The sequence below is a fragment of the Coptis chinensis genome, chromosome 9, assembly GCF_015680905.1.
Source record: "Coptis chinensis isolate HL-2020 chromosome 9, ASM1568090v1, whole genome shotgun sequence".
NCBI lineage: Eukaryota > Viridiplantae > Streptophyta > Magnoliopsida > Ranunculales > Ranunculaceae > Coptis > Coptis chinensis.
In genome coordinates this window covers 10,379,332-10,392,270 of record NC_141464.1, presented here as the reverse complement: position 1 = coordinate 10,392,270, position 12,939 = coordinate 10,379,332, and the positions used below count along the sequence as shown (strand labels likewise).

Sequence of the window (12,939 nt, the reverse complement as noted above, 5' to 3'; positions counted from 1 at the left end):
CCAATGAAACTTAGGAGTTGTTGTATGAAGTCAAGTTTTGGAGAATTCATTGGCTTTCTGGAAAAAGTAACAAAGATAAAGCCACTACGATTTAGCTACCTACTCTCTGGACACGTTTGCACAATTGATGAGGAGGAAGTTTACAAGAAGATGATAGATGCACATAGAATGAAAACCTGTGGAGAAGGTAATGTCTTGATTTTCAGAAAGGAAAATGAAGATTTGATGGAGGAGGATGTCCCACTATCATGCTTATTCACCTGTTTACGATAATCGGTTAAAAGAATGTAAGCTTGCAATTTCATTGCACCTTATTGAACGGATAATTACCAAACTAATATGTCGATTGAGTAAATCACTTTGCAAATATTCTCGAACCATCTGAACTGCCTGAAGCCCAATTAGGCGAACCATCTTAAGTGTCAGACACTGATTTAAGTGAATCATCCCGCTTACCCGTTATGAAAGAAGTTGATGGTAAGTGAGCTTTGGTTGTTATTGACACTGAAGCATATCTTAATGAGCTCCCAGGCCTTCTCTTAAACGGATTATCCGTTAACAAACATGGTGTCGTTGACAACTTATTTAGTGTCGGTAACAGCTTATATAGTGTTTTGAACAATTTGTTTATTTACGCTTAGTACATGGTCATGGGAAAGACACTAAATACGTTATACACAACAGTATATAGCTGCATCATGACACTATATAACAAGTCCGTAAACGGATAATCCGTTTAAGAGAATTAACAAGTCCGTCAAGACACTAAATAGTTTACAATATACTATTGACACGTTTAGGAAACTAACTTGTGCAATGACTAAGTTGTTGTGTAGTTAGCATTGTGGGAGTGATAGAGTTATATACTAAAAGCATTACTTTTGTATTAACTCTAATTTTTTATATTTTGAATGAGAATCATATGGGCAAATGTTATGCATATTATATATGTTATTAGTTATATGCATGCATCTAATACTTTATGTTGTAGATGATATGGTGTGTGGTGACACACAGAATATCATATCATCAGTACCTTATAAAGTATAAGTAAACGTTCACAATCTAGATGGATTTGGACAAACCATTGGTACGGTTGTAGTATAATCTGGTGTTAGTCTATCTTGACTACATGATTACACTAGTATACTTTGTGTGTATTGAGCAGGACCAAGTGAGGTTGTTTCTCTTTATACTGACTATATAAGAGAACAAACACCTCTGTTATTATGGATGCTTGTCCTCTTAATTTAGATATAATAATGGGCACTTCTGTACATTGTACATTGCTTTAAATCATCAATGAGTGAGATTCATTTATGAATCAACAAACTCGATGGATTGGGTAATGACATTGTATGTAAGGTGTGCTGTTGATTATAAAAGGAATGCGTGACCCATAGGAAGTCGGGCTGATGATGTCCCATTAAGGAGCTCATAAGGATTGTCATGTAGACCCTGTAGATGGATTTAATCCAACATGACAATGAGGTTGAGTGGTACTACTTAAGGACATAAGAAGTTGATTAATGTAGTTGTCAGTAACTTGACTTAATTAACAGCCATTCGATGTCTTAAACACGGGGAGATCAACAAACATATAATATGGAGCCCATAAACGTAACACGTAATTTGGGATTAGGGCGGTAGTGCAACAATGGCCTTTAGTGGAATAAGCCATTTGTTGATGGACTTGGGCCGTGTGTTCTGGGCGAACATGGGAAGCTCAAGCCCATCAGGAGGCCCAACCCTAATTTCTCCTCATGGTCCCTGTTGTAGCCTATAAATAGAAACCCTTCTCTCCTAGCCGAATTTACTATTCATTTGATTAGAAAAGAGAGGCAAGGAAAGAGAGAAAGAAAGGGTTGGTAGATCGTTGCCCACACAACGTCCATTCTAAGGATATGAATACAACAGAAGATCAAGAGGTTGCTAATTTCATAGAGCTTGGATTCTCAGAGTTATCTTAGCCGATCTAAAATGTATGATTTCTATCCAAAACCGTGAGAACCCCTTATTTCGCTGCGCGTGGGTTTTCGCGGTTCGTAGATCATTCGTTGCAACCATAGCGGTTCCTACAGGGAGATGATAGGCTTCAAACTCAGTTTAGAGAAGCGTCCCGTGTACCAGATACATATGGGGGTAAGTGCGTTATTGTGACTGTAAAAAAGTATGTAAAATGGCAATAAACTCGCTGACTATGATGCTCCCAGATGTTACCGAAGTTTCTAGAGTGCCCGAAACCTTCTTTGCAGAAGCCACCCAGTACGTGGCTGACAATTGTACTGGAGTAGACGTTGAACCTTCTTCGCACGTGGCCAAAATCAACAAATCTGAACTTCCCAGAAGGTGTCATACAACGACGTCGAGAAGTTATGGCTATGGTGGTAAGTGCATTATTCTGGTTTATGGCAGTTTTTTTTACTTGTAGAAGAGGAGACTAGAGAGGCACTTTAAAGCATGGTAGGACAGTATCTTAGGTTTCCTGAATCAGTATACATGTTCTGTCAGAAGTTCAATATAAGCGTTACACAACACTATGTAAGAGTTATTAAACACTAGTTTCCAGTACACTATTAACACGTTTAGGAACTAACTTGTGCAATGAATAAATTGTTGTGCAATTAGCATTGTTGGAGATGAGAAGCTTCAAACTCAGTTTGGAGAAGCATCCTGTGTAGCATATACTTATGGGGGTAAGTGAGTTATTGAGGACGGCGACATTGTTTTAACTGTAAAAGAGGTGTGTAAAACGACACTAAACTCACTGATTGTGATGCTTCCAGATGGTACTAAAGTTTCAAGAGTGCCCGAAACGTTCCTTGCAGAGTCCACCCAGTACGGGCCTGACAATTATACTGGAGTAGATGTTGAACCTTCTCAACACGTGCTTGAAACAAACTTATCTGAACTTCCCAGACGATGCCATACAACGACCTTCACACCTGACCAAGTTCCGAGTAGTTTGAGGCTAATTATCCCCGATATCCCAACAAACAGAGTTACTATAACTGGTTTTCGGTAGCTAGTGTGGTCCCTTAGAACTGGACAGTGAGTCTGAAGAGGAAGGTCATGTGTCGGGAGGTCTAGGAGAAAGGAGAACGACTCGTGTCAGCTTTACTTCCCTTTTGGAGGAAGTGGAGAGTTGTAGGGATAGAGATCTGTGTGGAAGTACATCGAATTGGAACGATACAAATTGGGATGATATTATTGACACATCTAGTATGTGTGAAGACAATGCTCCTTTGTTTGGGGGTGATAGTATGACCCAATTGATGAGTCTGGTGGGGATGACCTTGAAAATTATGTTCAAATGACAGGTGGAGATAGAAGTGGAGTTACTGGTGGCACGGTGGGTGCACAAAATAGTAGTCATGGTGCTACGAGATGTTCGTACAATTACGGTGGAATATTATACCAACACGACCTCAGAACTCCACACACCGGTCCTGGAATGTGCCCATTTGGTCCAATAATTCGTCCAGTGTCAAGACAAAATTATAATAGTGGAGGTAATACTTACAATGGCATATCTGACAAATCAAGTGGTGTTTTACCAACATCTGAAAGTGGTGGTGGTGGTGGTGACAGGGAAGACAACAAGGGACATAGTCAGCAAGCTCCCAACGGTGCAAAAAGCCTGCGGTCGAGAACGGGCGTGTTGGCGATGATGGTCCAAGTGATGATGAGTTAAGAGATAGTGATGATGAGTTTAGTAATAGTGATGACCCAATTGATGAGTTAGGTGGTTTTGCCCTTAATAATAGGTCTGTTGATAATAATTTTCAAATGGCAGGTGGTTTTGACCTTAATAATAATAGGTCTATTGATAATAATGTTCAAATGGCAGGTGGAGATGGCAGCGGTGTAACTGATGACTCGACGGGCAGACAATAGTGGTCATCGGGCGGCAAGATGTTCAACGAATTACGGTACAATATTATACAAACACGATCTCGGAACTTCGCACACCAGTCCTGGAATGTGCCCGTTTCTTCCAGTATTTCCTCCACTCCGTGGTGCGCAACATTATAATACCGACCGTAATACTGAAAATTGCGCCCCTGATGCACCAACATCCGGAAGTGCAGCTGCTGACAAGGTAGGATCCCAATTCACGCAAGATAACGGGAGTAGTACTGAACGACTTTCCCTTTTAAAGGAAAGAAGAGAGAAATCCCAACACTACAAAAAGTCTGTGGTAGAGGATGGGCGTCTTGAAGATGCGATTCCAACAGAATTGGAGGCTCCCGAAATAAATACACTCACTTTGGGGATGGTGCTTCCTGAAAGGTGGTTGTTCACATTTCACATGAAGACTTACGCCATTAAAAACAACTTTGAACTATAAAAATTAAGGACGGACCATGAAAGGGTACAGTATGGATGCAAGGGGTCTGAATTGAGGAGTCAGGGGTCCAATTGTCCATTTCACGTGTATTGCAGCATTAATGGTTCGTATATGTGGATTGTGAAAACTGTTTACAATGTTCACACATGTCGCTGCCAAATAGCTGGAGAGTTTAACCGTGAGGTGTCAAGTGGTTATATCGCCTTGTGCTACAAACGAATTCTGCAGGACGACAAAACCTTGAAGGCAAGTCATCTGTTGGCGATGGTGAAAGAGTGGACTTCAGTAGATATCAAGTACAAAACTGCGTGGCGGGGAAGGGAAAAGGCTCTGGAAGAGGTTCGTTAATTTCTGGCTTTCACAGGACAGCTTATATAGTGTGGTGAACAACTATTTAATTTAGGATTATATATCCAACCATATATCACACACACAATAGGCCTTCTCTTAAACGGATTATCCGTTAACGGAGATGGTGTCTTAGACAACTTCTGTAGTCTCTTTAACAACTTATATAGTATCTTGAATAACTTTTTCATTTATGCTTATTACATGGTCGTCAGAAAGACACTGCATAAGCTGTTCAAGACACCATACAACATGTCCGTAAACGGATAATCCGTTTAAGAGAATTACTGTGCAATATAAGCCGGATAATACGTAACAATATAAGCCGTGCAAGTTACTATGTAAGCTTAGGCCGACACGATATTACATGACCGTAAATGATAGTCAGTTTAAGAGAAAGCCTGCATTTTCCATACTTTTGTACAAAGACTGCACTAACGATTAATATTTGAACTAATATAGACCTACCCCATAGTGTAATTGAAGTTGACACGTTATGACGTAGTCTAATTTTACACGTGTCTATAGATTCAAGGAAGTTTCGGGCAGTCGTACCAGCTATTGAGCAGTTACAGTCAACAACTGAGGAAGGTCGATCCCTTCAGTTTACTAAGTTGAGAAGAGTGCAAAATAGTGATCGCTTCAAGTGTTACTTTTGGAGCTATGAGATTACAGTCAGGAGTTTCCATAACACATGTAGGCCGCACATAGAAATTGATGGAACACATTTGAAGGGTAGATCAAGCGAATGTTTTCTTTCAACTATTGCCATTGACGGCGACAATCACGTTTTCCCAGTTGCATTTGGTATCGTTAGCGGTGAGGACAATGAAAACTATGATTGGTTTCTGCGTTGCCTTGGAGACCAAGTAGTAGGGTACGAGACGCCCTTGGTTATCATATATGATAGGCATCCTAGCTACACCATAACAGGCTATTTGCAACACGCACATTTTTTGCTTTGTAACACTTTTTTAGCGTTGGTAAATTGCCTACGCTATATAAGCGTTGCGAATGTTGATAAGTGTTGCCTTAATTATGAGGAATTTCAAGAATTAATTGCTAACGCTTTCAAATTAGAGCAAACCGTAGGGTAAGTGTTAGAAACTTGAAATTTTCGGCGAAATAGGAAACGAAATAAAATCACGCTTATTATTTCGTAGAAACATAAAACATAATCTCTCTTTCTCTCCAATCCCTCTCACTGCCGCTACCCTCTCTCTTCCACTCCCTTCTCTTCTCTCTTCCACTCCCTCTCACTGCCGCTGCCGCTCAATAAAAACTAGGAGTAAGTCGGTTTTTTTTTATTTCTCTAAATTAATTGTTTTTCATCTCTCTCAATTACTTGTTTTTCGTTTTCATTGTTTAGTTGGGTTGATACAACTTCGATTTGGATCAGCACCTAACTAACTCATCACTTCTCCTCAATCTCTGTCATCTTTATCAGGTAACCCATCTTTTTTACTTCCTATTGTTAGATTAAAGTTAGTATTTTTAAGTTGATTGGGTTTTTGTTTTGCGTGGTAAATAATGTTATCTATAGACGACACGAGAAAGATATCATCCCAACGGAAGATAGCGAATGGGGATCTAATTATAGTATATGAACTGCACGATACAATAAAAGCAATTAAAGTAAGTGATGGTTCAGAGTTACAAAACAGGTTTGGGGTATTTAAACATGGTGACTGGATAAGGAAATCATATGGGTCCAAAGTGTTAAGTAACACAGGTGGATTTATATATTAGCTCCAACACTAGAGTTGTGGACATTGGTTTTAAGTCGTAGGACACAGATTTTGTACATTGCTGATATTAGTTTTGTGGTTTCCTTCTTGGAAATTATTCCTAGTTATGTAGTTCTTGAATCTGGGACTGGTAGTGGTTCACTTACTACTTCTTTGGTTAGAGCTGTTTCCCCGACTGGTCATGTTTATACTTTTGATTTTCATGAACAAAGAGCTGCATTGGCTAGGTAAGGTGTCAATATGTTTATTATGCATTGTATTGAAAACTGTTAGCCATATAGAAACATGTGACCAGTTCTATCAAAGCTTTAGGTTGATATTTACAGTTAGACTTGTGGATTGAATTTCTGGAACTGGGAATGTAATTGGGAATTAACCATTTTATCTTCTAAATGAAAATGACGAAAATGTGCATTTTTTTTTAGTTTCGGTTAAAATGTTAGCTATTACGGAACTATTGTACTATTATGTTATACACTTAGAATGACAAGAGCTGTTTTTGAAATTCCGTAAAATTTATTTCTACACGTGAACTTCTTGCAGTTGCAGCTGTTCAAGATCTGCACAAGACTTTGAATTACTCTTCACAACTAATAGGGTGGAAATCAGATGGAGGTAATCCTTGTGAGGAGCCATGGAAAGGAATATCATGTTCTGGGTCTTCTATTATATACATGTAATTTATAAGTCCTCTCTGTGTTTTCGAGTATGCCTTTCATCTCTTTTTGCCGATAATTTGAACTCATACCTCCTCATCTCTTCCGAAACCAGTCAACTTAGTGGACTTGACATTGGTGGATACCTTGGTGGGCAACTTGGCAATCTATTAAGTTTAAAGCAGCTGTAAGTGTCTTCACCAGAATCTTTCAAAATTAACTTTGAGTGGATCCTAAGTTGTACAGATAACTTTGAGTGGATCCTAAGTTGTACAGATAACTTTGAGTGGATCCTAAGTTGCTGATGCGGATAACTGAATCTTGTTTAGCTGACTTGCATTACGAGTTGGCTTGCTCATGTGTCTTCAGTCTGCTTACAAGTAAAATTCATTTGTTGATATTCTATCTCTTATTGCACACAATGCCTTCAGCAGTAGAGCCTTTCAAATATATCAAGATGTATTTGACTGCAATCATGTGTTGAACTCTAGAGACTTGAAGTTCCAAACTTATTTATCTTTAGTTTTCTTTTTTTTGTACAGAATGTGAAGGATAAACTGATCCAAGTAGCACGCTCAATTGATCATTCTAAACTTCTTTGGTAAAATAATATTAGTCATTAATTTTGTAAAACATTTTTTTACAGTGACTAGCGACCATCTTCTTTTGTTTTCTCATATCGATTGACGTGCTATTTTTTCTTGTTTGTCTATTTTGCAGCTGCTGATACCATATACTTCAAGGTTAGTTATTCGTCAAAACTCAAACAAAGAAGTGGTAGAGTATAAAGAATATTCATCTCAAGTAAAGCGGAGGCTTAATGCTCTGATTCGACCCTCATCTACCAGATTCTCTACTTTGTGATGAAAACACCCAATTTGCGTTTGAAAAATCAAAGGTTTGTATATTCCACCATTATTATGAGGATAGTTTTCTTGTCGTGTATTGATTGTCATGTATATGAGTATGTATTTATAAAATGCTTATAATGCAGTTTGTGCAACATATGCAGTTCTCTTATATACACCTATAATGGTTGTGGATAGTTGACTTGGCATATTCATGTGTACAAATTTTCAATTTTTTTTGTTTAGGGTTCATTTGAATGTCATTCTGGGGAGCAGGGGATGAATTGCCATTACTCGATATATCAGTCGGTACTTTGTAATGATTGCTTGTTGTTAGTAGCCCCAAAAGAGTACCATTCTCTGTAATGGAACATCTTCACTTACTATTTTCATATGTATCCGGTTTTACTTATGCAAGACAAAGAGGACTACATGGAAGAGGTTTCACCTGAAAATACACAATGGGACTCGGGATGTTATGGTTTGTTTTTTCTCCTAAATCTTTTCCATTATAGTGCAAGAAAGAAATGCAGGGATGTAAACACTTGCTAAGCTTTGTCCTAATTATTTGGTCTATGTTAGGAGATAGATCTTCTTTTAGTAATGGTGGGTTGGATCAGTCCTCTGAGGAATGGCTTTCCAATTGCTTTAGTGATGGTGGGATGCAACTCAGCTCGGATGATATGTATGCTTCTTTTCATTTGACTTTCATATTAGACCTTGGAAATTTAGTTACATTGCTTTATTTACTAATGCTTGTGAATCTATTAATCACTGAATTTATGCTGGTTTGTTACGTTCCCATTTGGAAAAAACTCACATTGACAGCATTGATATCCTATTTAAAAGTCCAAGGGGATGATTATAGTTAAATGTTTGTTCACTTTTTGTATTTGCTTGTAGTAGTATACTAATATGTCGAGGTTATCAGTAATTTTGGTCTTTGGGTCATTCATTTAGTTATGTTTTTCAGGACTACAAGGGTAATGTCTTATAACTCTGAGGTTTTTGACTTACTATGATATGCCGAACATAGTTTTATGTTAAGGTATTTATGGATGTGGAACCACAATATCATTGTTATTAGTGACTTTTGTATTCTATTTGTTTAACATGCAGATTCAAATGATCTGATGAGACAGGCTCAGATATTTGATTATGCAAATGGAAATGATCGTCCTCCCACTGCTATTGATCTCAACAAGTCATTATTGAAGGACTTACTATTTAATCAAAGTCCTTCTAAGGCAAGGTATGCCTTTCTTTCGTTTGCTTGTACAAAGTCGTGGACTTGTGGTGGCTCAAAGCCCGAAATGTTCATAAGATTTTCTTTTCAATATATAAAATTCAGGCCTTGCTATTTAACAAACTTTAAATGGGCTCTTTTGGCTGTTATTTGTTGTCTATATTTAGCCATAGTCAGTATACCAATCATTTGCCATTGTGACCAAATAGTGTGTATCTGCTGTAGTAGTTTGGTGGTGCCGCCTATTTCCAATTTACACACAACAGTGAACAGTCATGTAAGAATCAATTTTGGGATATGAATGGGTTGGAACTCTTTATTTGCCATGTAATAGTATATGTAGGGCTCCTAGGTTAAGAATCATTTTAGATATGATAATCTAGAAGATGCAAATCTTTGGTTAAGGGCTAAAACATACCTTTTATTCTTATAAGCACTTTGTGTGGGTGGAAATACATTATGAGTTGATTCCAATTATTTTTCTTTTCTCCCTTTCGTTTTTTTTTCCAGTTGACAAAAACAAATACATACATCAGATGGGAATAGAAGTGGATTTCAGTTCTTTGGGGTATCCTTGGAGAATAGGAAGTGCTTGATTGGGTGGGGAACCATTCTGGGATTCAAGGGTATTCTGTACTGATGGTCAGTTCTTTTTGAAGAAATAAATGGGAGAACCTTTGGAGGGTTTGATAATTGGTTAAGAGGTTTTATTATTTGCTAAATATGACATCTTAATTTGTCTGTATGAATTTGCATATCTATTCTTAACATGTGGTTATTTAATTTTTTATTTTTATGGGTATTCAGTGACACAAAACAAAATTGTGGATGCCATTCATTTTTCGTAGGTTTAGCTGGTCTCGCTAAAAATATATGAGAATTTTTTTTTATCAGCAACTAATTAGCAACTGTTTATAACCGTTACAAACGACTTAAATTATTATTATTTTTAATTAACTAACAACTTTGCAACGGTTAAGAACCATTGATAATATTTTTAACCAATTACTAACGCTTAAAAAATGTTACAAATCATTATTGCAACGGTTAATAAGCGTTGGAAATTTCTGTTTGCAACGCTTATTAACCGTTGTAAAAATTTTCAACACTTTACCTATGCCATATTTGCAACGCTTAAAAAGCGTTGTGAAAATTATTAGCAACGCTTTTTTGCAGTTGCAAATAGCATGTTATGGTGTAGTATAGTCTGATTATCAAAGTGGCCAAGGTGTTTCCACGGGCGAAATATGTTTTCTGCATGAACCATATATGTAAGAACCTGCACAATCCATCAGTCAGACTTATGGCAAAGATTAAGACCATAGCTAAGACTACTAAAGAATGGTATTTCCGTTATGTTATGAGAGATATAGAGAAAATGAGCTCAGCAGCCCATGATTTGCTTACTGGTATTCCTTTCCATCAATGGGCATGCCACACATCGGTAGTTAAGATATACGACATTGCTTACACCAACCATGTTGAGTGTTGGAACAACATGATTAAGGACGACAGGTATCTTCCGGTTGCTGCTTTGGTGGAAGCAATCAGGCAGAACATTAGTGACCACTACTTCAAGTACAGAAACATGGCGAATGAGTGGGGTCGATGAAATTTACAGAGTCACGGGCTGGGAAATGGGAATATATAGTTAAGACTGACCGTTTACAAGCATACCGTGTAAATCTAGTTGTGAGGCAATGCTCGTGTGGGTATTTCCAACACATGGGAATCCCATGTGCACATGCCTGTAAGGCAATCAATGTCACCCAGCAAGGTAGTCATATGACATATGTTAATCCGTACTACCTTACTGCTAACTGGCAACGGACATACTGTGAGGTGTGGGTTGGAATTCCTAGTAAGGAGCAGTGGGACATTGATGAAACGGATGAGCGTGTTATTCCCCCGGAAGTGAGGCGCATACCGGGCAAGCCACCAACCGAGACAATACGGATAAAACCAGAGCATAAGGGACCAAAGTAGAGAAGAAGTTGCACTTTGTGCAACATGGAAGGGCACAACAGGCATACATGCAAAAATTTTGTTGATGATAAAGGAGCTGAGCACCGTCCTGTGAACCCCGAAGTTGTCGACAAACGACGCTGACTCTGAGTGGTAGTAATATGATATTTAATTTATTTTGTAATTTTGGTTATTATATCATGCTTTCTCTTAACGAACATGTTTGTTGGGCAGCTTAAATAGTGTCCTGAATAGGCTATATTCTTTCACTTGAATCATGAATGATTAATCTCGAGTTGTTGCTTCAAGGTAACAATAACATTTTGTACAATTAAGGTGGATTCTGCCTTCCTCCTACTAGAATAAAACCATTAAGGGAATTACAGAGTCCATAGGAGCACTCAGGTAGAGGTCCTATTACATAATTCAGCAAAAAATAAACTTAGAGTTTGCAGATTTAACAAAAGTAGATTTAAACAAAACACAGCTATTAACAATTGAATCTTTACCTGAGTACCATATTCATCTCCTGTTACCATATTCACCAAATACTTGCTATCTCCTAAAACAAGAACTTGGTGATGCTTGAGAAACTTTCATCAGACACCTCCTCAGAAGATCCATCAGAGCTGTTCCCAGCATCACTTGTAGTTTCTTCAGATTTAGTGCTAGGATTCCCATAGGAGAAGACACTTGGGTTACTAGTTGAGTAGGCTTCAATAGACTCTCCAGCCTGTAGATTTCCACCACCACTTCCACTTGTATCAGATCCGGAGCCATATCCACTACTCATATCACTACTCAAATCACTATCAGCCTCTACTGTTCGACCCTTTTTGTTTGCCTTTGATTCATTTGCATCTTGGTATGAGACCCTCATCCTCTTCCCATTTCTCGCCTCCTCTCTCTCTTCATAGCCTTTAATTTTCATCCTCTCTCTCTACACCACCGTGTTAATCTTTGATTCCTCCTTTTTATCCAATCCCTCTTCCCTCTTCCCAGCGCCTCTACCACTTCCACTTTTTTCGCCTGTTTTTTTGGACTTGACAACAAAGATTTCTTCCCCTTCACCATTTTTTTTTTATCTCGCTTGATACTTTCTCTCAGTTCCTACAACATTTTGGTTTATAATTGCTCTCTTGAATACCTGACTCTTCACTTCCGATTTTCTCTTCTTCCCAAAAAATCTCCATTTCTCTTTCATAGGGTATAGGGTGTAGATAGCTCATGCTGCATGGGAAATTAAAAAAGAAAATCTTAGTAGTGGACCGTTGGATGATAAAGAGATACGCATTGAGTGATGTGGCTTCAATGTCGTATGGGCCCAAATTGGATTTTCAATGCTGATGTTTGCGGCGTGCAGACGAAGGTTGGGGTAGAAAGTCAAGACAAAGTTCATGTACAGTGTCGGGAAGTGTAGTTTTAATGACATCCTTTATGTAACTCGATGAACGGTGGACATTAAGAACTTGAGATTGGACGGCTCAGATGAGCCCCTTGAAAATGTTTGCTTTTAAGATACTGTAACCCCAAAATTATTGACTCTAGCCGTTCTCAATGTCAAATTCATCACTGTCGTCTCCTTCCCCAAATTCGTTGGTTGACTTACTGAAAGACATACTAACTAAGATCAAAAGACTAAAGAAAGATGTGAATCCGTCAGGAAGGAAGGAGTTGGACATTCTCTATGGGAAGATGGATAATTTTATTACGGAAACTGATATGCTGATGAAAAGGAGGGAAGCAAAATTAGAGAGGACAATTTCATCATTGCAGG

General features: G+C 38.2%; 2 long non-coding RNA genes across 2 annotated transcripts; both read left to right on the top strand.

Annotated features, from left to right (window-relative positions):
- The first annotated feature begins 6,453 nt into the window (after positions 1 to 6,453).
- Positions 6,454 to 7,350, top strand: LOC147474723 (uncharacterized). The gene is made up of 3 exons (XR_015209247.1): positions 6,454 to 6,674; positions 6,991 to 7,123; positions 7,219 to 7,350. It is a non-coding gene; the product is annotated as an uncharacterized LOC147474723 (long non-coding RNA).
- Positions 7,351 to 8,208: 858 nt separating this feature from the next.
- LOC147474722 (uncharacterized) lies at positions 8,209 to 9,965 on the top strand. The gene is made up of 4 exons (XR_015207169.1): positions 8,209 to 8,432; positions 8,534 to 8,636; positions 9,071 to 9,203; positions 9,708 to 9,965. It is a non-coding gene; the product is annotated as an uncharacterized LOC147474722 (long non-coding RNA).
- Positions 9,966 to 12,939: the final 2,974 nt, after the last annotated feature.